Source organism: Salvelinus fontinalis, chromosome 31 (genome assembly GCF_029448725.1).
Source record: "Salvelinus fontinalis isolate EN_2023a chromosome 31, ASM2944872v1, whole genome shotgun sequence".
Taxonomy (NCBI): domain Eukaryota; kingdom Metazoa; phylum Chordata; class Actinopteri; order Salmoniformes; family Salmonidae; genus Salvelinus; species Salvelinus fontinalis.
In genome coordinates, this window is record NC_074695.1 from 32,877,431 (window position 1) to 32,903,460 (window position 26,030).

Consider the following 26,030-nt stretch of genomic DNA (forward strand, 5'->3'; position numbering starts at 1 on the left):
GCACAGAATTGTCTAGAATGTTATTGTATGCTGTAGTTTAGATTTAGATTAGATTAGATTTTCCTTCCCTGGAACTAAGGGGCCTAGCCAAAACCATGAAAAAATGCCCCAGACCATTATTCCTCCTCCACCAAACTTTACAGTCGGCACTATGTATTCGGGCAGGTAGCGTTCACCTGGATCCGCAAAACCCAGATTCGTCCTTCGGACTGCCAGATGGTGAAGCGGGATTCATCACTCCAAAGAACGTGTTTCCACTGCTCCAGAGTCCAATGGCGGCGAGCTTTACACCACTCCAGCTGATGCTTGGCATTGCGCATAGTGATCTAAGGCTTGTGTGCGGCTGCTCAGCATTGGAAACCCATTTCATGAAGCTCCTGACGAACAGTTATTGTACTGACGTTGCTTCCAGAAGCAGTTTGGAACTCGGTAGTGAGTCCCGTTCTGTGAGCTTGTGTGGCCTACCACTTTGCCGCTGCCATGCTGCCCACACCGCTCACATTACGTGTGCAAGAATTGCAAAATAAATGTACACATACATGTTATTCAATCATTTCATCCAAACTGGCACAGTCGGCTTTCCAATTCATCCTAAAGGTGTTTGATGGGTTTGAGGTCAGGGCTCTGTGCAGGCCAGTCAAGTTCTGACTAGAACTTTAGTTCTGAATAGAACTTTGTTCTATTTTTGACGCTGCAAGTCCTGCCTCTCCCATCTCCTCATTGGTTTTCTCCTCATTGGAGCATATGCCCACATGGGTGATTTAAAGAGGAACTGAGGTCCAATCTCCAGTCCAGTTGGTGTTGGTAATGCACCTTAAAGTTGTTTACCAACCACCATATAAAGTCCACAGAAGAAGAAGAAAGATGGAGAAGAGATTACACACATTTACTAGGTTTCCCCTTTTATCTGTGGATTAATTGTCGGAGTAAAGATCACTTTTGTGTGACTCAAAAGATCCAGAAGATCCAAAAAAAAAGGACCTTGAGCATTTCAGGTAAAATAACCCAATGTTTATATCCCAGGACAAATGAACTAGCAACAGCAAGCTAGCTAGCTAAATGGCCATGAATGTTTCATGTGTTTCGACCTGTCCTCAAATGAATATAGTTGGTTCAGAGTTCGTTTTGATATTTCAACCTGCGTGTCCAGATCACGTCTGGTGTGGATGGACAAAATCAACATGTGCGTGATGGCGCACATGCACGTGTGCCCGGTCTAGTCAGCATGTGAGCCATTGTTTTTCCTAGACATTTCCACTTCACAATAACAACACTTACAGTTGACCGGAGCAGCTCTAGCGAGGCAGAAATTTGTTGAACTGACTTGTTGAAAAGGTGACATCCTATGACAGTGCTACGTTGAAAGTCACTGAGTTGTTCAGTAAGGCAATAATATTGCCAATGTTTGTCTATGGAGATTGCATGGCTGTGAGCTCGATGTTATATACCTGTCAGCAACGGGTGGGGCTGAAATAGCCAAAGCCACGAATTTGAAGGGGTGTGCACATTCTTTTGTATACACCAAAGTAAAAGCTAGAGAGTGAGGGAGATTTGAAAATTCCAAAAACAATGAATTTAGCATTATTGATTTTGATGTCATTTTTTTGCAAAAGATCACAAATGCCATGGCAAGATGCATAGAATTACAGGAAATTCGCTTTAAAACTGCAACATTTTCTCTGAGCGCCATGGAAAAATACAGTTGAAGTCGGAAGTTTACATACACCTTAGCCAAATAGATTTAAACTCAGTTTATCACAATTCCTGACATTAAATCCAAGTAAAAATTCCCTGTCTTAGGTCAGTTAGGATCACCACTTTATTTTAAGAATGTGAAATGTCAGAGTAATAGTAGAGAGAAGGATTTATTTCAGCTTTTATTTCTTTCATCACATTCCCAATGGGTCAGAAGTTTACATACACTCAATTAGCATTTGGTAATATTGCCTTTAAATTGTTTAACTTGGGTCAAACGTTTTGGGTAGCCTTCCACAAGCTTCCCACAATAAGTTGGGTGCATTTTGGCCAATTCCTCCTGACAGAACTGGTGTAACTGAGTCCGGTTTGTAGGCCTTCTTGCTCGCACACGCTTTTTCAGTTCTGCCCACAAATTTTCTATAGGATTGAGGTCAGGGCTTTGTGGTGGCCAGTCCAATACCTTGACTTTGTTGTCCTTAAGCCATTTTGCCACAACTTTGGAAGGTTGCTTGGGGTCATTGTCCATTTGGAAGACCCATTTGTGACCAAGCTTTAACTTCCTGACTGATGTCTTGAGATGTTGCTTCAATATATCCACATAATTTTCCTTCCTCGTGTTGCCATCTATTTTGTGAAGTGCACCAGTCCCTCCTCCAGCAAAGCACCCCCACAACATGATGCTGCCACCCCCGTGCTTCACGGTTGGGATGGTGTTCTTCGGCTTGCAAGCTCCCCCTTTTTCCTCCAAACATAACGATGTTCATTATGGCCAAACAGTTATTTTTTTGTTTCATCAGACCAGAGGACATTTCTCCAAAAAGTACGATCTTTGTCCCCATGTGCAGTTGCAAACCGTAGTCTGGCTTTTTCTATGGCGGTTTTGGAGCAGTGGATTCTTCCTTGCTGAGCGGCCTTTCAGGTTATGTTGACATAGGGCTCGTTTTACTGTGGATATAGATACTTTTGTACCTGTTTCCTCCAGCATCTTCACAAGGTCCTTTGCTGTTGTTCTGGGATTGATTTGCACTTTACGTACAAAATACCTTCATCTCAAGGACACAGAATGCGTCTCCTTCCTGAGCGGTATGACGGCTGTGTGGTCCCATGGTGTTTATACTTGCGTACTATTGTTTGTACAGATGAACGTGGTACCTTCAGGCATTTGGAAATTGCTCCAAAGGATGAACCAGACTTGTGGAGGTCTACAATTGTTTTTCTGAGGTCTTGGCTGATTTCTTTTGATTTTCCCATGATGTCGAGCAAAGAGGCACTGAGTTTGAAGGTAGGCCTTGAAATACATCCACAGGTACACCTCCAATTGACTCAAGTTATGTCAATTAGCCTATCAGAAGTTTCTAAAGTCATTACATACTTTTCTGGAATTTTCCAAGCTGTTTAAAGGCAGTCAACCTCGTGTATGTAAACTTCTGACCCACTGGATTTGTGATACAGTGAATTATAAGTGAAATAATCTGAATGTAAACAATTGTTGGAAAAATTACTTGTGTCATGCACAAAGTGGATGTCCAAACCGACTTGCCAAAACTATAGTTTGTTAACAAGAAATTTGTGAAGTGGTTGAAAAACGAGTTTTAATGACTCCAGCCTAAGTGTATGTAAACTTCTGACTTCAACTGTATGTAAAATTGCAGGAAATTTGCTTTCAACTGCTATATCTTCTGTCAGCTGCAGGCAAAATGTGTCATTGTAGGAAATGAGCTTTACAATGGCAAGAATTCCTCTCACCTCAACGGAGAAATGTGTAGAATGACAGGAATTTGAGTTAAAAAGGCAACACCACCTGTAAAATGTTCGATTTTTCTTCTGCAGCGAACAGGTCGACTGCGGCCATTGCCACGCCCCTCTGCCACGCCCCTCTGCCATGCCCACCACCTAAGCCTCTTTTTGATCCAGAAAAAAAATGATGTGTGTGTGCTTGCCTGTGTGAGGCAATCTTATGTGATCAATTTCATCCTCAAGGTCGTTTACAAAATAAGGATTTGACAGAGTAATTGAGCATCCATCCATTCTATACTGAACAAAAATATGAAAACATACAACAATTTCAAAGTTTTTAGTTACAGTTCACATAGGGAAATCAGTCAATCAAAATAAATAAATTAGTCCCTAATTTTTGTTCAGTGTTTAAAGGGGCCATTGTAATGGGCATTGACTGTCTGTGTGCCAACCACAGCAGCCCATTCACTTTCCGACAGCCTCAGTCTTCAAACTCTCATTGACTTTTGTATTTATGTTGAACTGTCTGAATACATTTCCAACCCCCTTCTATCCATTCCATACATATCTTGAGCTAATAAAGGGTGTAGATATTGATTGCTTCTCAGAGGACAGAGCAGTGTGCCCTTTAAATGGCACAGCGGGAATCAGCCCTCAATCCATCAGCGGTCCGACAAAGAATAGGCCAGAGCAGGGAAGTTTTACTCTAGTCAGCCGCCTGCGTATCATTATCACCAGCTTATTAAAGGCTGTCATCACTCTCTGTGTGTGTGTGTGTGTGTGTGTGTGTGTGTGTGTGTGTGTGTGTGTGTGTGTGTGTGTGTGTGTGTGTGTGTGTGTGTGTAAGCTACAGAGGGTACTGTCTCACTCTTAGCCCAACACACCTTGAGTATCATCCTTCAGAATCACCAAGTACGTTTGCATGTGCAGGAATTTCCTACTGGGCTTCACACTGGTTGAATCAACGTTGTTTCCCCTCTACTATTATTCCCACATTTCACGTTCTTAAAATAAGTGGTGATCCTAACTGACCTAAGACAGGGAATTTTTACTCTGATTAAATGTCAGGAATTGTGAAAAACGGAGTTTAAATGTATTTGGCTAAGGTGTATGTAAACTTCTGACTTCAACTGTACACTTATTATCTTCGACATAAAAATCATACAGTGTAGGCTAGGTTTGCATCAATTAGCTCATTCAGTGCAGTGCACACCGGAGGGTGGCTCTGTCACTTTTCACAGAATGGGGCTGATTTAGTTAAGTCTTGGAATATCACATAATGATTACGTAGGTTTCTACATAACAGAACCAAATGTTATAGCTTCGTTAGTTACACCAAAAAAAACGCTTATTTTATTATGACATTTTAGGATGTTTTTTTGAAAGCTCCCCAAAAATGTCATGTAGGCTCCACTGTCCCGCAAAATCATCCTGTTGTCCTGCATGTGGTCACCCTAATCCTTGTTCGGCAGGAATTGTTGCACTTTTGCCTTGTTAGTCTCTCTCTCTCTCAGGTGATATTTAATGGAGAAGTGTATCCAAAATCCAGAAGCTCCCAAGTCATTAAAACTAGTGGAGTTTGCCCTCTCTCCCTCTCTCTTCTTGTAGTGCTTGTAACAATAATGCTAGTACGAACTCGAACCAAGGTGCAAAGAAACCCAGCAAGCAGAGGTAAGGGTAAATCCAGAACTTTTATTTAGTCTTAACAGAAACAAGGCAACCGCACAAGAGCACACTAATTAAACATGAGACCTAAGCAAAGATACAGGCCATCTGAGGAACCTAAATAACAAGGCAACTAGGTGAACAGAGAAGGTAATTAAACACAGGTGAATCCAATAAGTAATACTCAGGGTAACCTGGAAACTAGAAAACAGGTTAAGGGGGCCCTCCAGCAGTAACCTAAGGAAACAACAATCAAATAACACAGATATTGTGACAGGACCCCCCCCTCAAGGAACAGCTCCTGACGTTCCACCAGGGGTAGCTGAACTGCAACGGAAATCCCGAATGAGACCGGGGTTCGGAATGTGCCGAGCCGGAACCCAGGATCGCTCCTCAGGACCGTAACCTTCCCAGTCCACGAGATACTGAGTCCCATGTTGGAACTGGCGACTGGAGAGTATGCGTCGCACAGTATAGGCTGGCTGGTGGAGGCTGGGTGACCGGAACCAGAGGACTGAAGACCACAGGCTTGAGTCTGAAGATGTGGAAGGTGGGATGAACTCTCATGGACCGGGAAAGACGAAGACGATAGGCCACTGGATTAATGCGCCGCAGAACCTTGAATGGCCCAACGTACCGGGGTGCCAACTTCCTTGATTCCACGCACAGGCAGTGCAGATCCCTAGTAGACAACCAGACCATCTGGCCTGGATGCAGGAGAAGATTCAAACGGCGATGATGGTTGGCCTGTCATTGAACCCGAGCTGAGGACCTCAGGAGTGCTGACCGATCCCTCCTCCAGGTCCGGTGGAAATGAGAGATGAGACGTTGAGTGGATGGAACCGACACTTCAATCTTCTGATCTGGAAACAGAGGAGGCTGGTATCTGTACAAAACCTGAAATGGTGACAGGCCGTTGGAGGAACACTGGAGAGTGTTGTGTGCGTACTCCACCCAGGGAAGATGCTGACTCCAAGTGGCAGGGTTGGCGAACACACAGCACCGTAAGGCGGTCTCCAGATCCAGATTCACCCGCTCCGTTTGACCATTGGACTGAGGGTGATTGCCCAAGGACAAACTGGTTGATGACCCCAGAAGAGTATAGAACGCCCTCCAGAATCTGGAGGCAAACTGGGGGCCTCGGTCGGAAACGATGTCCAGAGGAAGTCAGTGAAGTTGGAAAACATGCTGAATAAGTAGCTGAGCAGTCTCACGGGCAGATGAAAGCTTAGGCAGCGGAATGAAATGTGTCGCCTTGGAAAAGTGGTCCACAATGACCAGGGTGACATTGTGGTCCTCTGAGGATTGAAGACCCGTGATGAAATCCATAAAGAGATGAGACCAGGGTCGAGAAGGTGTTGGCAGCGGATGAAGAAGCCCCAGAGGCTGCTGACGAGCAGTGTTGTTTCCGGGTGCATGTCGGACAGGCAGCCACAAATGTCCGAGTGGTACTCATAATGTCCATTTGGTGTGTTGAATGCTGTCTTACACTTGTCTCCCTGTCTGATGCGCACCAGATTGTACGTGTTCCATAAATAAAATGTGCAGAAATACGTTGCTCCCTGGAGTCTCTCAGAGGCTGACGACAAAAGAGGAAGAGGGTAATGGTTCTTGATGGTAATGTTATTTAAACCCCGGTAATCGATACAGGGATGTAATCCCCCACCCCTCTTTTCAACAAAGAAAAATACCCGCTCCTGCAGGTGAAGTGGACGGCCGAATAAAACCAGCCGCCAGCTTCTCCTTATTTTTTAAATATTTTTTTTCTCTCCCTTTTCTCCTCAATTTCGTGGTATCCAATTGTTAGTAGTTACTGTATTGTCTCATCGCTACAACTCCCGTACGGGCTCGGGAGAGACGAAGGTCGAGAGCCATGTGTCCTCCGAAACACAACCCACCCAAGCCGCACTGCTTCTTAACACAGCGCATCCAACCCGGAAGCCAGCTGCACCAATGTGTCGGAGGAAACACCGTACACCTAGCGACCTGGTCAGCGCGCACTGCGCCCGGCCCGCCACAGGAGTTGCTGGTGCGTGATGAGACAAGGATACCCCTACCGGCCAAACCCTCCCTAACCCGGACGACGCTAGGCCAATTGTGCATTGCCCCATGGACCTCCCGGTCGCGGCCGGCTGCGACAGAGCCTGGGCTCGAACCCAGAGTCGCTGGTGGCACAGCTAGCACTGTGATGCAGTGCCTTAGACCACTGCGCCACCCGGGAGGCCAGATTCTCCTTAGTATAACTGTTCATGGCTGAGGTCTCTGAACCTGAGAGCAAGTTGATGGCACAATCGTTGGACCTGTGAGGGGGCAGTTCACTGGCCCTTCGTTTGCTGAAGACCTGACCCAGATCCCAGTAATCCCGAGGTACGCGGGAAAGATCAGGCTTGTCATCCCCAGCCGGGGTAACAGGAGAATCGGAAGCCTCCAGACAAGCAGGGCCGGAAAGATGTGGAGAGAGTTGCTGGCATGTGGACTGGCATGAAGGATTCCATCCCAGAACTCTTCCCGATGGCCAGTCAATTTGAGGATTATGGTTTGAAACGGCCACGGATGTCCAAGAACCAGGGGAAGCTCAGGAGAGTCCACCAAAAGTAACTGGATAAACTCCACATGATTATCCAGAACTCATAGCTGAATAGGCATGGTGAGTTGCTTCACCTTCCCAGACCTTTTGGATGGTTGACCATCCAGCGCAGTGACCGACAACGGAATGTCCAGCTTAGTGAGAGACAGCACCTGTTGGCGAGCTAATGTGCGATCCAGAAAACAGCCGGTAGCCTATGAAAGCAGGAATGTCCAACTGCTCATTGTCCCTCCGCAGGTTGGCCGAAAGCAAGGTGCATACCATGTCGGTAGCTGGAGACTGTGTCTGACTCGCCAGTATTCTCCCTTCTACTCACGAGTCATCCCGTTTCCCGTCAGCTTGGGACAGGAAGCACAGAAATGTCCAGACTGTCCACAGTAAAGACAACGTTGCTCGTTAATCCTGCGCCTTCTCTCCAGCGCGGAAAGTCTTGTGCGTCCCAACTGCATCGGCTCCTCTGAAGGATACGAAGGTGAATGAGAGCCAAATTGAGAACTCTGACGGGGTACAGGACAAGCAGATGCAGAATAAGGCAGTGCAACAAACGAAGAATCGACTCCCTCAGTAGGACCCGGAACACTGGAAACAACTCGGAACCCCTCCGTCCTCTCACAACGACGTTCCCGAAGCCAGTTGTCAATCCGGATGGCCAGAACGATAAGCTCATCCAGAGTGTCAAGGTTGTCCTGGAAAGCCAGTTCATCCTTGATAACCTCGCTGAGTATGTTCAGAAAGGCTGAGTGAACCGCCTCTGTATTCCAATCGCTCTCAGCGGTGAGCGTCTGAATGTCAATGGTGTAATCAGCTATGCTCTGGCTGCCCTGCCGAAGCGCAATGACTCTTTGATCAGCGTTCCTGCCACTGATGGGGTGATCAAAAACCCTCATCTCCTGGGTGAAGTTTTGCCAATTAAAACAAATGTCTGATTGCTACTCCATATGGTCGTGGCCCAGGCCAGAGCCCGTCCTGAGAGCAAGGAGATGACGTGGCTGTGCTGTACTGAAACAGCTGCAAAAACTAGTCGTGCTGTTGCTGGATGCAGGCCTCGCTCTGCTCCGTTGCCAGTGAATTCATGATTCAGAAATCTGCGAAGTATGGACAAATTCATTGTTTTATTGAAAATGTACAGCTGAATGAGCTATTTTTGTCAAATGTACTATCAGTTTTGAGTCAGGAAATGTGTACTTTTCCTCCTAAAACATTTGCGATTATTTTAAATAATGATTTTATGTAGCCGACTGCCACAGCAGCAGAGATGGGTAATAACTGAGCATTACACATTAGTTATACAAAGTAGACAGCAAACTACTGTAATGGGTGCGTGTTGGTGGCAGAGAAGTCAGGCGCAGGAGAACGAACTTGGTATAAACAGAGTCGTTTAATAAAAGTAAACAAAACTCCAAAAACCAAAATATATAAAATAATCAAAGTGGGTACAAAACCCGTCGCGCACCAACACGTAACTTGCGCAAACATACAATCAAACAATCACCGACAAGGACATGAGGGGAAACAGAGGGTTAAATACACAACATGTAATTGATGGGATATGAACCAGGTGTGTTGGAAGACAAGACAAAACCAATTAAAAATGAAAAATGGATCAGTGATGGCTAGAAGATCGTTGACGTCGACCGCCGAATACAGCTCGAAAAAGAAGAGGGGCCGACTTCGGCGGATGACAGCCCCCCCCCCCCCCCCGACGTGCAGCTCCAGCAGCACATCGACACCGACCTCGAGGTGCAGGGCGATCCGGATGGAGACGGTGGAACTCTCGCAGCATAGAAGGATCCAACACATCCTCCACCAGAACCCAGCATCTGTCCTCCGGACCATATCCCCCCCAGTCCACGAGGTACTGAACCTCGTGGACGTCTCGAATCAAGTATGGAACGATCAGAGTACAACGGGGCCCCCTCAATGTCCAGAGGGGGCGGAGGAACCTCCCGCACCTCAGACTCCTGGAGTGGGCCAGCCACCACCGACCTGAGGAGAGACACATGGAACGAGGGGTTAATGTGGTAATCGGGGGGAAGCTGTGACCTATAACATACCTCGTTCACTCTCCTCAGGACTTTAAATGGCCCCACAAACCGCGGACCCAGCTTCCGACAGGGCAGGCAGACGGGCAGGTTTCGGGTCGAGAGCCAGACCCGGTCCCCCGGGGCGAACACCGGGGCCTCGCTGCGGTGCCGGTCTGCGCAAAGTTGGCGCAGCATGGGCGGCGTCCCATGTCTCCTCCGCGCGCCGGAACCAGTCATCCACCGCAGGAGCCTCGGTCTGACTTTGATGCCAAGGAGCCAGAACCGGGTGATACCCCAATACACACTGGAAGGGAGAGAGGTTAGTTGAGGAGTGGCGGAGCGAGTTCTGGGCCATCTCTGCCCAGGGCACGAATGCTGCCCACTCTCCCGGCCGGTCATGGCAATAAGACCTAAGAAACCTATCCCAGGATGACCAGAGGAGGGTGACGTGTGGGCCCAATAGATCAGCCGGTTGCGGACAGCAGACGGAATGAGCAGACGCCCAGCTGGACACTGAGGGGGAGTGGGCTCTGCATGTGACGCCCGCTCAATGTCCGCTTCCAGCTCCCACACTACCGGCGCCACTAAGCAAGAGGCGGGGAGTATGGGAGAGGGATCCATGGGCCGCTCCTCTGTGTCATACAGCCGGGACAATGCGTCTGCCTTAACGTTCTGGGAGCCTGGTCTATAGGAAAGGGTAAACACAAAACGGGTGAAAAACATGGCCCACATTGCCTGGCGAGGGTTCAGTCTCCTCGCCGCCCAGATGTACTCCAGATTGCGGTGGTCAGTCCAGATGAGAAAAGGGTGTCTAGCCCCCTCAAGCCAATGTCTCCACACCTTCAATGCCTTGACGACAGCCAACAACTCCCGGTCCCCCACGTCATAGTATCGCTCCGCCGGGCTGAGCTTTTTCGAGAAGAAGGCACAAGGGCGGAGTTTCGGTGGCGTACCCGAGCGCTGAGAGAGCACAGCACCTATCCCAGCCTAGGACGCGTTCACCTCTACTATGAACGCCAAAGAGGGATCCGGATGGGCCAGCTTGGGAGCCGAGGTAAACAAAGCCCTCAGGTGACCAAAAGCCCAGTACGCCTCAGCAGTCCACTGCAAACGCACCGGACCCCCCTTCAGCAGTGAACTAATGGGAGCCGCTACCTGACCAAAACCCTGGATAAACCTCCGGTAGTAGTTGGCAAACCCTAAGAATCGCTGCACCTCCTTAACTGTGGTGGGAGTCGGCCAATTACGGCTGCAAATCCGGTCACTCTCCATCTCTGATGTGGAAATGCGATATCCTAGGAAGGAGACGGACTGTTGGAAGAACAAGCATTTCTCAGCCTTGACGTACAGGTCATGCTCCAACAAGCGACCAAGCACTCTGTGCACCAGGGACACATGCTCGGTGCGTGTAGCGGAGTATATCAAAATGTCATCAATATACACCACTACACCCTGCCTGTGCAGGTCCCTGAAAATCTCATCTACAAAAGCTTGGAAGACTGATGGCGCCTTCATCAACCCTTACGGCATGACGAGGTGGTATTGAAAGCCGTCTTCCACTCGTCTCCCTCTCGGATACGCACCAGGTTGTAAGCGCTCCTGAGATCTAGTTTGGTGAAGAAGCGGGCCCCGTGCATTGACTCTATCGCTGTGGCTATGAGCTGTAGCGGGTAGCTATACCTCACCGTGATCTGATTTTGACCCCGGTAGTCAATACATGGACGCAGACCTCCCTCCTTCTTCACAAAAAATTTACTTGAGGAGACGGGTGAAGTGGAGGACCGAATGTACCCCTGACGCAGGGATTCGGAGACATATGTTTCCATAGCCTCCGTCTCCGCCTGTGAGAGAGTATACCCGTGACTCCTGGGAAGTGCAGCGTCTACCAGGAGATCTATCGCACAATCGCCCCGTCTATGAGGTGGTTAATGAGTCACCTTCTTTTTTAGAGAAGGCGAGAGCCAAATCGGCATATTCCGGGGGAATGTGCACGGTGGAGACCTGGTCTGGACTCTCCACCGTAGTAGCACCAACGGAAACCCCTAAACACCTATCTGAACACTCTCACGACCACCCCGTGAGAGCCCTCTGTGGCCAAGAAACAGTGGGCTTATGGCAAGCTAACCAGGGTAGGCCCAGCACCACGGGAAACGCAGGAGAGTCAATAAGGAAGAGACTAATTCTCTCCTTATGACCCCCCTGCATCACCATGTTAAAAGGAGCGGTTCCCCAAAGGAACGGGGAAAGGCACGTCCACGGGAAAATGGGGATCCCTAAACTATGGGCTAAGTGTTTATCAATGAAATTCCCAGCCGCGCCTGAATCGACGAGCGCCTTATGCTGGGAATGCAGGGAAAACTCAGGAAAGGTGACAGAAACAAACATATGTGCAGCAGAGGACTCTGGGTGAGGATGGTGCCAGCTCACCTGGGGTGACGCCAGAGCGCCCTGCCTGCTGCCTCGATTCCCAGAGTAACCCACCCGGCATCGACCGGCAGTGTGACCTTTAATAAAAATGAAAAAAAACTCCAAAAACCAAAATATATATATAATAATCAAGGTGGGTACAAAACCCGTCGCGCACCAACACATAACTTGCACAAACATACAATCAAACAATCACCGACAAGGACATGAGGGGAAACAGACATGTAATTGATGGGATATGAACCAGGTGTGATGGAAGACAAGACAAAACCAATGGAAAATGAAAAATGGATCAGTGATGGCTAGAAGATCGGTGACGTCGACCGCCGAACACCACTCTAACAAGGAGAGGGCCCGACTTCAGTGGAAGTCGTGACAACTACAAATATGTCTAATGACGAAATTCTCACAAGTGATGAAGAAACTACTGGACGGGTGCCGATGGTGTTGTCGAACCATATTTATTTGAGCCTGAGTATTCGGATGAATAATTGAGCTTCAGATGGCCGCTGCCGCTCTAGCCACCGAAGCCGCAACAGCAGCTGGGCCACAGCCCCAACCCATCCCCAGGATCAACACAGACTGGTGGTGCAGTTGTGGCAACTGGCTCCAATGCCGACAGATGAGGAACTCTGGTGTCCTGGATTTCTTTAAACGTATTCCAAGGATGTATCAGAGATGCAACCCTGTTTCAGCTGGGCCTATCCAAAGAGTACTATAAGTAGCTAACCTTCACTTTATTGAATGATAACGTATTATAAACCTCTATGAGCGGAATCATTAGTGGGTTTTTGTTTTCACATTAGCCCAACTATATCTTTTAATATCCTTCGGTTTTCTGTCCGCATCATTTCTGATTGTATATCTTGTTCTTATGCATCGTCGCTGAAGGGCTGTCTATACACACGCAGTGCTGCTAGGTTGGCTGAAGAAGTATTTAAAGTGCTTTCATGTATTCATGCCCCTTCACTTTTTCTATATTTTGTTGTGTTACAGCCTGAATTAAAATGTATTAAATTCAATGGCCTGCACTCAATACCCCATAATATCAAAGTGGAATTATGTTTTTCAATTTTTTTTTGAAATGTATAAAAAAATGAACAACTGAAATGTCTTGAGTCAATAAGTATTCAACCCCTTTGTTATGGCACACCTAAATAAGTTAAACATTTGCTTAACAAGTCACATAATAAGTTGCATGGACTCACTCTATATGAAATAATAGTGTTTAACATGATTTTTGAATGACTACAGTACCTCATCTTCATACCCCACACATACAATTATCTGTAAGGTCCCTTAAACAGAGATACAACCACAAACACCAGGGAGGTTTTCCAATGCTTTGCAAAAGAAGGGCAGACATTGAATATCCCTCTGAGCATGGTGAAATTATTAATTACACTTTGGATGGTGTATCAATATACCCAGTCACTGCAACGATAAAGGCGTCCTTCCTAACTCAGTTCCCGGAGAGGAAGAAAACCGCTCATGGATTTCAGCATGAGGCCAATGGTGAATTTAAAACAGTTACAGTGTTTCATGGCTGTGAAAGGAGAAAACTGAGGATTAATCAACAACATTGAAGTTACTCCACAATTGACAGAGAAAAAAGAATGAAGCCTGTAGAGAATACAAATATTCCAAAACATGCATCCTGTTTGCGTTAACGAGCCTCTACCCCGGATCCGGGAGCATCCCCCCCCCCACACACACTGATTAGCATCGCTAGCATAGCGTCACAATTAAATAGTAGCATCTAAATATCATTCAATCACAAGTCCAAGACACCTAATGAAAGATACAGATCTTGTGAATAAAGCCACCATTTCAGATTTTTTTAATGTTTTACAGGGAAGACACAATATGTAAATCTATTAGCTAAACACGTTAGCAAAAATCACAATTTTTCTTTGTCCACCATTTTCTCTCAACACCAGTAGCTATCACCAATTCGGCTAAACTAAGATATTGATAGCCACTAACCAAGAAAAAACCTCATCAGATGACAGTCTGATAACATATTTATGGTATAGGATAGGTTTTGTTAGAAAAATGTGCATATTTCAGGTATAAATCATAGTTTGCCATTGCAGCCAGCATCACAAATCTCACCAAAGCTCCTAGAATTACTACAGACAGCAACGTGTATTACCAATTTACTCATCATAAAACATTTCTTAAAAATACACAGCACATAGCAATGGACAGACACAGATCTTGTGAATTCAGACAACATTTCAGATTTTCTAAGTGTTTTACGGCGAAAACACAATAAATCGTTATATTAGCATACCACATACGCAAACGTTACCCGAGCACTGATTCTAGCCAAAAAGAGCGATATCGTATCATCGCCAAAATATATTAATTTTTTCACTAACCTTCTCAGAATTCTTCAGATGACACTCCTGTAACATCATATTACAACATACATATACAGTTTGTTCGAAAATGTGCATATTTAGCCATAAAAAAACGTGGTTATACAATGAAAATAGTAGCAAAACAAATGTCGGTCGCCATCTTTGAGTGATCTAGTTTAATCAATAGCTAATCATATACTTGACTAAAAAATACAGGGTTGACAGGAATCGAAAGACAAATTAGTTCTTAATGCAATCGCTGATTTACATTTTTTTAATTATCCTTACTTTTCAATACAGGTTGCGCCAAGCGAAGCTATAGCAAACAAGATGGCGGCATAAACGTTTAACATTTATCGACAGAAACACGATTTATCATCATAAATTGTTCTTACTATGAGCTGTTCTCCCATCAGAATCTTGGACAATGAATCCTTTCTTGGGTCTAATCTTCTTTTGGTCGAAAGATGTCCACTTGTCCGTCGAAATGCCCACTAACGTACGACCGGGACCCCGAAACGTGCCCGGAGCTTCAAAGTCTATTACAAAGCAATGCCTCAAAATCGCACTAAACGGATATAAATTGCTATAAAACGGTTTAAATTAACTACATTATGATGTTTCTAACACCTATAACAAGTAAAAAGATGACCGACGCTATATTACTGGCTAAACCAATGCTTGGAAAAAGGCCAGTCAGATATCCTTCTTGCGTTGAGCGCAGTGTCCAAAGGAAGGCTACTTCCGGTATTTTGTCATTTATAGAGCCAATGATTGCGCAATCGACTCCATTCAAATTGTCACCACTTACTGACATCTAGAGGAAGGCGTGGGCAGTGTTTGTATCTCATAGGATTAACAGAGACTTTTAAAACTGATCTGGAACCAGAGGCCAAGATGTCTAAATCTCACACACTGGGAGGAAAAGTGCTGTAGAATGAGTTCTGTTTCACTCAGAGACATAATTCAAACGGCTATAGAAACTAGAGTGTTTTCTATCCAATAATAACAATAATATGCATATTGTACGAGCAAGAATTGAGTACTAGGCAGTTTAATCTGTAGAGACAATTATGCTAATTTGAAACAGCACCCCCTATAGTTGCAAGAAGTTAAGGCACTAAAGTAATACTGCAAGAAATGTGGCAAAGTAAACAACGTTTTGTTCTGAATACAAAGTGTTATGTTTGGGGCAAATCCACCACATTACGGAGTACCACTCTCCATATTTTCAAGCATAGTGGTGGCTGCATCATGTTATGGATATGCTTGTAATCGTTAAGGACTGGGGAGTTTTTCAGGATAAAATAAAGGAAGGAAAACCTGGTTGTCTCCTTTCCAACAGACACTGGGAGATTAATTCACCTTTCAGCAGGACAGTGACCTAAAACACAAGGCCAGATCTACACCGGAGTTGGTTACGAAGAAGACAGTGAATGTTCCTGACTGGCCGAGTTAGAGTTTTGACCATTTTCAGGTCTATGGCAAGAACTGACAATTGTCAGTTCTTGCCATGATCAACAAACAATTTGACAGAGCTTGAAGAATTAAAAAAATAAATAATGGGCAAATGTTGCACAATCCAGGTGTGGAAAGCTCTTAGAGACTTACCCAGAAAAACTCATAGCTGGAATCGCTGCCAAAGATGCTTCTACAAAGTATTGACTCATGGGTGTAAATACTTATGTAAATTATATATCTCTTTGTTGAATTTTCAATCATTTTGAAAACATTTCTATAAACACGTATGTAGATGGTCGAGGCTGAAAGGTCTCCCCCACGAGGGCGCACATATACAGTTGTTACCCATCTCCGCAGCTGTGGCAGTCAGCTAAATATAATAATGGTAAATGTTTGAGGTGGAAAAGTACACATTTCCTGACACAAAAACTATTGTACATTTGACAAAAATAGCTGATTCAGCTGTACACTTTCAATAAACGTTAAATTTGTCCACACTTTGTGAATTCACTGGCAATGGAGCAGAGCAAGGCCTGCATCCAGCAACATCACAAGTCACGTGACCCAAATCACTTGGGAGTTTCTGGATTGGGGTATACTTCTCCTTTAATAAGAGCTGCAGAGCCAATGCTCCAGTTGGCAGGAGAGATGTTGGAAGAGCTTAACCGCTGTTTAGCTCTCCCTCTTTACATTTTTGAATACAAAGCCTTTTATTTTGTCTCCCTATTTGGTATGCTCCATTTTTAGCTCCAAATTACAAGTTAGTGTGGGGTTTTATTTTGGTTTGCCTTTTCTGGGGAAAATTTTGTGGGCACTTATGGTGGGTGTCTTTTAGGACTCCGATTCTTGTTGCTAGTCAACTTTCAGTGGACACCCCCATGAGTGTCTTTAGTGGGCACTTATGGTGGGTGTCTCCTAAAACTCCACCTGTTTTGTTCTGGTTGTCCGTGGCTTATTTGTTTGTTCCCTATTTCTGTTGAGTGATGATATTTCTGGTTTTCTTATTGGGGAACATAACACTACTTAGAACCTAAAAGGTTTTTTCTGCTGTCCCCATAGGATAACCCTTTGAATAACCCTTTTTGGTTCCAGGTAGTGTAACGGCTTTCGTCGTTGGAAGGAGAGGAGGAGCAAAGCGCGGTACGTTTCCATATTTATTGGAAACCTTACTTTAACATGAACAAAACAATAAACAAAACGAAACCAACGACGCTACAGTCTTGAACGAGAGAACATAAAACACATGAACGCACGAACAGGAACAATCACCCACAAACAAACAGTGAGAAACAGCCTACCTTAATATGGTTCCCAATCAGAGACAATGACTGACAATGACTGATTGAGAACTGGCTGGCTGGCGGCTGGCGACTCTGGCAGCTCCTATCTGGCGGGCGGCTCTGGCAGCTCCTGTCTGGCGGGCGGCTCTGGCAGCTCCTGTCTGGCGGGCGGCTCTGGCAGATCCTGTCTGGCGGGCGGCTCTTGCAGATCCTGTCTGGCGGGCGGCTCTGGCAGATCCTGTCTGGCGGGCGGCTCTGAAGGCTCAGGACAGACGGGCGGCTTTGAAGGCTCAGGACAGACGGGCAGCTCAGATGGCGCTGGGCAGGCGGGCAGTACAGGCGGCGCTGGGCAGACGGACAGCTCAGACGGCGCTGGGCAGACTTGCAGTGCAGGCGGCGCTGGGCAGACGAACAACACAGGCGGCTCTGGGCAGACGGGTAGCTCAGTCGGCGCTGGGCAGACGGATAGCGCAGACGGCGCTGGGCAGACGGCAGACTCTGTCCGGCTGAGGCGCACAGTAGGCCTGGTGCGTGGTGCCCGGAACTGGTGGTACCGGGCTAAGGACACGCACATCAAGGCTAGTGCGGGGAGCAGCAACAGGGCGCACAGGGCTCTGGAGACGCACAGGAGGCTTGGTGCGTGGTGTAGGCACTGGTTTTACTGGGCTGAGGCGAGGAGGTGGCGCCGGATATACCGGACCGTGAAGGCGTACAGGAGCTCTTAAGCACCGAGCCTGCCCCACCTTACCTGGTTTTAATGCTCCCCGTAGCCAGGCCAGTGCGGCGAGGTGGAATAGCCCGCACTGGGCTGTGCTGGCGAACTGGGGACACCATGCGTAAGGCTGGTGCCATGTACACCGGCCCGAGGAGACATACTTGAGGCCAGATACGTTGAGCCGGCTTCATGGCACCTGGCTCGATGCCCACTCTAGCCCGGCCGATACGTGGAGCTGGAATGTACCGCACCGGGCTAAGCACACGTACAGGAGACACCGTGCGCTCTTCCGCATAACACTGTGTCTGCCCGTACTCTCGCTCTCCACGGTAAGCACGGGGAGTTGGCGCAGATCTCCTACCTGACTTCGCCACACTCCCTTTTAGCCCCCCCCCCCCAAGACATTTTTGGGGCTGCTTCACAGGCTTCCGTGCTAGCCGCGTACCTTGATAACGTCTCCGTTCCTCCATTCTCCTGTATCCCTCTTCGCACTGTTCCAACGAATGCCAGGCGGGCTCCGGCACTCTCTCTGGATCGATCGACCAGTGCTCTATTTCATCCCAGGTTGTATAGCCCAGATCCTTCTCCCAAGTACACGAGTCCTGTGTAATGGGCCGCTGCTGCTGCTGTCGCTGCTGCCCATTCCCACGCTGCTTGGTCCGATTTATGGTGGGTGATTCTGTAACGGCTTTCGTCGTTGGAAGGAGAGGAGGACCAAAGCGCAGCGTGGTACGTTTCCATATTTATTGGAACCCTTACTTTAACATGAACAAAACAATAAACAAAACGAAACCAACGATGCTACAGTCTTGAACGAGAGAACATAAAACACATGAACGCACGAGCAGGAACAATCACCCACAAACAAACAGTGAGAAACAGCGTACCTTAATATGGTTCCCAATCAGAGACAATGACAAACACCTGCCTCTGATTGAGAACCATATTAGGCCAAACAATAAACCCAACATAGAAACACAAAACATAGAATGCCCACCCAGCTCACGTCCTGACCAACTAAACAAAGACTAAACAAAGGAAATAAGGTCAGGAACGTGACAGGTAGAACCTTTTTGAGTTTCATATACTGTAGAACCATTTACAAAGTGGGGTTCTACATGGAACCCAAAAGAGTTCTTCCTGCAACCAAAAAGGGTTATTTTAATGGAGACAGCCAAAGAACCCTTTTGGGAACCTTTTTTCTAAGGTAGTACAGACAACATACAGGTACAGTATGTAGAAGAATATATTACACAAATCCACATGCAGTAAGTTCATGTATGTACTGTACGCTGTAAGCTAAGAACTACAAGCTTCCTCTGTCTAGCTCTGTCTACCTATAACTCTCTATAGCCCTGTCAGTGTCTCCTCACCTAACTCGTGCCAAATACTTCTCTCTAGCTGTCATTATATACTGTACCATACAGTATGTACCCTTTTATGTTCTCTTCTCTGTAACTTCCACTGAACATCACGTAAGGTACTGTGTTTACTTCACTAAACTTCTTAAAAGTCCAGTGCAGCTGTTTTTATCTCAATATCAAGTCATTTCTGCGTAACAATTAAATACCTTACTGTGATTGTTTTCTATTAAAATGGTAAAAAAGAAACAAAAATTGCTTTTTAGCAAAGAGCAATTTCCCAAGCAAGAATGTTGCTAGGACTGTCTGGGAGTGGTCTGAGTGGAGAGGGACAACCTGAAAACTAGCTGTTATTGTCAGAGAGGTTTTGGACTCTCTTTCTTATTGGTCTGTTAAAGTTGCTGTATGTAACTTTTTGGGCGACTGACCAATTCACATAGAAATGTCCGTTATAGGTCTGTCATTCTCATTGAAAGCATGTCTAAGAAGCGGTAGATCTGTTCTATGTGCATTATTTATATGCTTTCCGTTCTTGGATTAGTTCTTGTGTCTTTTACTTTCATTTTTGCACACCAGCTTCAAACTGCTGAAAATACAATATTAAAAAAAATATATATATTCAAGAAAATAAAACTCAGTCAATCTTAAATTAATCATTCTTTATTATCAGCGCACTGGAGGGTTCCAATCAACTCAATGCAAAGTACACATCAATCAATCAGTCAAATTTATTTATAAAGCACTTTTCACATCAGCAGATGTCACAAAGTGCTATCCAGAAACCCAGCCTAAACCCCAAACAGGCTAGGAAAATCTCCCTAGAAAGGCATTAACTTCGGAAGACACCTAGAGAGGAACCAGGCTCTGAGCGGTGGCCAGTCCTCTTCTGGCTGTGCCAGGTGTAGATTATAAGATTACATGGCAATTTAAGGCCAGATTGTTCTTCAATGTGTTCAAACATTCATAGATGACCAGCAGGGTCAAATAATTATCAGTGGTTTTAGATGATGCAACAGGTCAGTACCTCAGGAGTAAATTTCAGTTGGCTTTTCATAGCTGACCATTCAGAGGTTGAGACAGCAAGTGCGGTAGAGAGACAGTCGAAAACAGCAGGTCCGGGACAAGGTAGCACGTCCCGTGAACAGGTCAGGGTTCCCTAGCCGCAGGCAGAACAGTTGAAACTGGAGCAGCAGCACGACCAGGTGGACTGGGGACAGCCAGGAGTCATCAGGCCAGTTAGTCCTGAGGCATGATCCTAGGGCTCAGGTCCTCTGGGAGGGAGAAAGGGAGAGAGAATTAGAGGGAGCATACTTAAATTCACACAGAATACCAGATAAGACAGGAGATAACAGACTGACCCTAGCCCCCCGGCACATAGACTATTGCCGTATAGATACTGGAGACTGAGACCGATGGGTCGGGGGACACTGTGGCCCCGTCTGACGATACCCCCGGACAGGGCCAACAAGGCAGGATATAACCCCACCCACTTTGCCAAAGCACAGCCCCCACACCACTAGAGGGATATCAACAGATTACAAACTTACTACCCTGAGACAAGTCTTGGTATAGCCCACGGAGATCTCCTCCACAGCACGAGCCCGAGGGAGCGCAAAACGGGAGGGGAAGATCACGTCTGTGACTCAACCCACTCAAGTGACACACCCCTCCTAGGGACGGCATGGAAGAGCACTGGTAAGGCAGTGATTCAGCCCCCGTAATAGGGTCAGAGGCACAGAATCCCAGTGGAGAGAGGGGGACCGGCCAGGCAGAGACAGCAAGGGCGGTTCGTCGCTCCAGTGCTTTGCCGTTCACCTTCACACCCCTGGGCCAGACTACACTCAATCATAGGACCTACTGAAGAGATGAGTCTTCAGTAATGACTTAAAGGTCGAGACCGAGTCTACGTCTCTCACATGAATAGGCAGACCATTCCATAAAGATGGAGCTCTATAGGAGAAAGCCCTGCCTCCAGCTGTTTGCTTAGCAATTCTATGGACAATAAGATGGCCTGCGTCTTGTGACCGTAGCGTACGTGTAGGTGTGTACGGCAGGACCAAATCGGAGAGATAGGTAGGAGCAAGCCCATGTAATGCTTTGTAAGTTAGCAGTAAAACATTGAAATCAGCCCTAGCCTTAACAGGATTCCAATGTAGAGAGGCTAGCACTGTCGATCAGGAGCTCTTTCGGGGCAGTCCCGTTATATCATATTATAATTTGCATGATTTAGCTTATTCATCATTCACCGTGGAAAGGCCAAAGCTCCATCCCACCAAACAGACTGAAACATCCACTTAAAGGGCATTATTCTAACCTCATAGTGTGGAAATACGTTTTTGACTGCACTGGGCCCCTAAAGAGATTAACGGGATCTTAAGCACTTAGAAATTCAGAACGTATTGTACAAATTGGAATTCGTAACATATCATACGAATTGCAAGATAAAATTACAAATAAATTAAAGTCAGTTAAAGATGAATCATTTTGGGGAATCATTTTGGCTCGTGAGCGCTGATTTCAAATCTACTGGCTGAAATTATACAAAACCTTCATAACAGATCTTTAACTGTCTTTAGGCTCTCGCCTATCATCTTCACTAGATATCACCCTTCTTTGTACTCCCTGCAACTCTTTCTCTCTTATCTCTTATTTAGATTGTCCCTCAATCTCGCCACTGTGTGTCTTTCCTCCTTTGTAAATCCTTAAATCTCCCAGAGTGTTTGTTCCTGTCTTGTGTTCCATGACTATGGTGCATAGCTCTCAGTCTGGTTACCTGTCAGCCCTGTGTACAGGCACTGTGTGACAACGATGGCCTCTGTGTCTTTTTCACATAACAACCAAACTTCAAAAGATTGTGTGTGTGTGTGTGTGTGTGTGTGTGTGTGTGTGTGTGTGTGTGTGTGTGTGTGTGTGTGTGTGTGTGTGTGTGTGTGTGTGTGTGTGTGTGTGTGTGTGTGTGTGTGTTTATGCATGTGTGCGTGTGTGTGTGTGTGTGTGTGTGGAGGCAAAGTGAGAGGATGTGAGATGAAGAGAGCAGTTGCTGGATGAGCAACGGGTGGTCAGTTAATAAGACTGTTCTCCTTTTGGAGAAACAGGATGTGCTTCCTGCAGGGTTGATGTGTTTCTGTGTCGATTGGGTATACAGTACATCACATTTTCTGCTGTGTGTGTTTGTGACTTTATCTTATGCTTTGTTCATGTGAATAAAGCTGTTGATTATTTGTATCTGTTAGAAAACGACTTTCCATATCTAATTTCCTGTTATTGTTGTTGCGTCTTGCCCCTCTGTGACTGCACAGAGCTGTGTGGGCTCTCTGCTCTGTGTTGGTAACGGTGATTCTTCTGTTCATCTTTAATTGGTGTGTCACACTGGTCATGGGTCATGATGTAAGTTATTATCGTCCACCAGTCAGCACCACCTGCACAAGCTCCATGTGCTCCACCCCATAAATGTCTACTGGGTGGCGGTTGCCATGGCGTCTCCCTGGGAGACGGGCATAGATCAGAGCAGAGTTACCTTAATTAGAGGAGACTGCGTGTGATTGTGCGGTGGAACCTCAGGGCGGCGAGCCGGTAGGAGGTGGATGCTCCAGGGGCCCAGAGCGGAAGCTGGGACCCCCCTCTTCCTCCCCCTCCCTACCTCTCCCTGTTACAACCACAGCCAGTAAACATATGCTGATTAGTTTTATATGCACAGAGAAAAACCACAGGTGATTACTGATGTTTTGTTATTAACACCCAAGGGGTACGTTTAGCTTTTTCAATGTTATTGGAATGAACATGCAAGGATGGAGAATGTTATATCATTAGTTTTGTGTTCGTGTATTGTTTACAGTGAGTGTAGAGGATATGTGTAGAGTCTCATAGCCTGCAGAACTCCAAGCCCTCCAGAAATATTACAACCAAAGCATCTTTATCTGTGACAATCTAATGTGGAGGATTATAATGAGTGAAACCCAGGAATGTCATTGAACAATTTAGACTGCTGTGATAGTGGTTCCCACAGGTCTTTTTGAATGGCTGTTTGATATTTGCTTGTTTATAGGTTGTCATTTCATTCATTCAGGGGATAGGCCTATCAAAGCCTATTTAAAGAGGTTTTGGTGATGAAAGCTCAAAATGGGAATGCAGTTACTCAAAAGTATTGACTGTCATTTTCTTTGTTCTTTTCTGAATTAGTTTATCCACAGATACTTTCATACCCATTCATTCACACACACACGCACACATACACACATTCCCATTCCCATGGTTATGGTTATGCATCATATCTGTAAGTAGTCATTGATTTAGTTGTTCCTCTGTTTGAATGTGCTGAACACCCTGGCTAGATGTAACATGTTAATGAGTGGTGTGTGGGCGGGCCGGGGAGAGAGGGTTCTCTCCTCTGCATCTCAGATAATCTCAGATAATCACAGGTCTGTGTGTGTGTGAGAGGGGCTCTGCTCTGTTCCCTCTGAGAAGTGAGGGGCCATTATGACCTGTGATTTTAACAGGGAGCAGGCCACGGTGCTCACTGAGAGGAGGCCCTCCATACCAGGGCAGAGTGGAGCAAAGATGGGGGTGAGTGGAGCAGAGATGGGGTGAATGTAGCAGAGAGAGGGGTGAGTGTAGCAGAGATGGGGGTGAGTGGGGCAGAGAGGGGGGTGAGTGGGGCAGAGAGGGGAGGGTGGGTGCAGCAGAGAGGGGTGGTGAGTGGAGCAGAGGGGATGGTGAGTGGAGCAGAGGGGGGGGGGGGGTGAGTGGAGCAGAGAGAAGGTGAGTGGTGCAGAGAGAAGGTGAGTGGAGCAGAGAGAAGGTGAGTGGAGCAGAGAGAAGGTGAGTGGAGCAGAGAGAAGGTGAGTGGTGCAGAGAGAAGGTGAGTGGAGCAGAGAGAAGGTGAGTGGTGCAGAGAGAAGGTGAGTGGAGCAGAGAGAAGGTGAGTGGAGCAGAGAGAAGGTGAGTGGTGCAGAGAGAAGGTGAGTGGTGCAGAGAGAAGGTGAGTGGTGCAGAGAGAAGGTGAGTGGTGCAGAGAGAAGGTGAGTGGTGCAGAGAGAAGGTGAGTGGAGCAGAGAGAAGGTGAGTGGTGCAGAGAGAAGGTGAGTGGTGCAGAGAGAAGGTGAGTGGTGCAGAGAGAAGGTGAGTGGTGCAGAGAGAAGGTGAGTGGTGCAGAGAGAAGGTGAGTGGTGCAGAGAGAAGGTGAGTGGTGCAGAGAGAAGGTGAGTGGTGCAGAGAGAAGGTGAGGGTGGACACAGATAGAAGGAGATGAGTAGGGAATAAAGGGATATTGTAGGAGACCTGGAAGAGGAGGCGGCAGTACAATCTCCAATGGTTTTGGAATTATTTTTGTAATCTGGTACTGTCAAATCAGTGATGGGCTTAATAAACAAGCAGGGATGCATTCAGATTGACTTCCTCAGCACTTATTCTTTGTCATCTCTCTGCCAGGCCTCTTCTCCACGTATCTCTCCTTTTTAGTTTGCTTTGCCAGTGTCTTTTCTCTCTTCTTTCTGGCTTATCCTCCTTCATGCTCTCCTCTCTCATTCTTCTCTCCCTCGTTTCTCTGTGTATGTGTGTGTGTGTGTGTGTTTGTCTGTGTGTGTGTGTTTGGCACTGAGTCATGTTCTGATCAGTAAGCAGGTCAAAACCTCTGTCAGACTCTGAACAGCAGGCTACAGGGACACAGGGGTATCTGTACTTGATAGGGAAAAGAGGAAGAACTGTTTTTGTATTCCGAGCTCTAGCTCTCTGTCTGAAAGTGTTCCAGTAAATCCTCCTGCTTCTCTGGATTAGTGCAATGCTGCGGTCGCAAATCTGACTGCTAATAGAGTGCTAACCCTCCTCTCCTCTCCCCAACCCTCCTCTCTTCTCTTCTCCTCTCCTCTCCCCAACCCTCCTCTCCTCTCCCCAACCCTCCTTTCCTCGCCTCTACCCAACCCTGCTCTCCTCGCCTCTTGCCAACCCTCCTCTCCTCTCCCCAACCCAACCCTCCTCTCCCCAACCCTCCTCTCCTCTCCTCTCCTCGCCTTTCCCCAACCCTCTCCTTTCCCCAACCCTCCTCGCCTCGCCTCTCCAACCCTCCTCTCCTCACCTCTCCCCAACCCTCTTCTCCTCTCCTCGCCTCTCCCCAACCCTCCCTCTCCTCGCCTCTCCCCAACCCTCCTCTCCTCTCCTCACCTCTCCCCACTCCTACTCTCCTCGCCTCTCCCCAACCCTCCTCTCCTCCCCTCACCTCTCCCCAACTCTCCTCTCCTCACCTCTCCCCAACCCTGCTTTCCTCGCCTCTTGCCAACCCTCCTCTCCTCTCCCCAACCCAACCCTCCTCTCCCCAACCCTCCTCTCCTCACCTCTCCCCAACCCTCCTCTCCTCGCTTCTCCCCAATCCTCCTCTCCTCTTTCCCCTTGACCTTTCCAACCCCTCCCTCACTCTGCCTTCTAGCAATCCACCCATCTATCCATCCATATAGTAATCAATCCAGCCATCCATCCATCGTTCCATCTATTTCCAGACCCTGCAGGGAGTGATACATTGTATTACTCTCCTCGGTATCTGACAGGGATGTTCAGTGGCATTAAGGCAGACATCTGTTTGGGTTTGGCTCCATCTCTCGCTAGTCTCTTTTTCCCTCCCTTTTAATATGGCTGGCAACCGCAGCGTTTCAGCAGGATGGCCAGTTTGCTTAGCTTGTGTTTTTCTTTATCCAGTTCTTTTTTTTCTAATATTCTAATG

At 46.9% G+C, this 26,030-nt stretch overlaps 1 protein-coding gene across 2 annotated transcripts in view; it reads left to right on the forward strand.

Annotated features, from left to right (window-relative positions):
* Positions 1–26,030, forward strand: part of LOC129830072 (kelch domain-containing protein 8B-like) — a 151,800-nt gene that overhangs the window by 72,583 nt on the left and 53,187 nt on the right. The gene's annotated exons all lie outside the window — the stretch shown is intronic.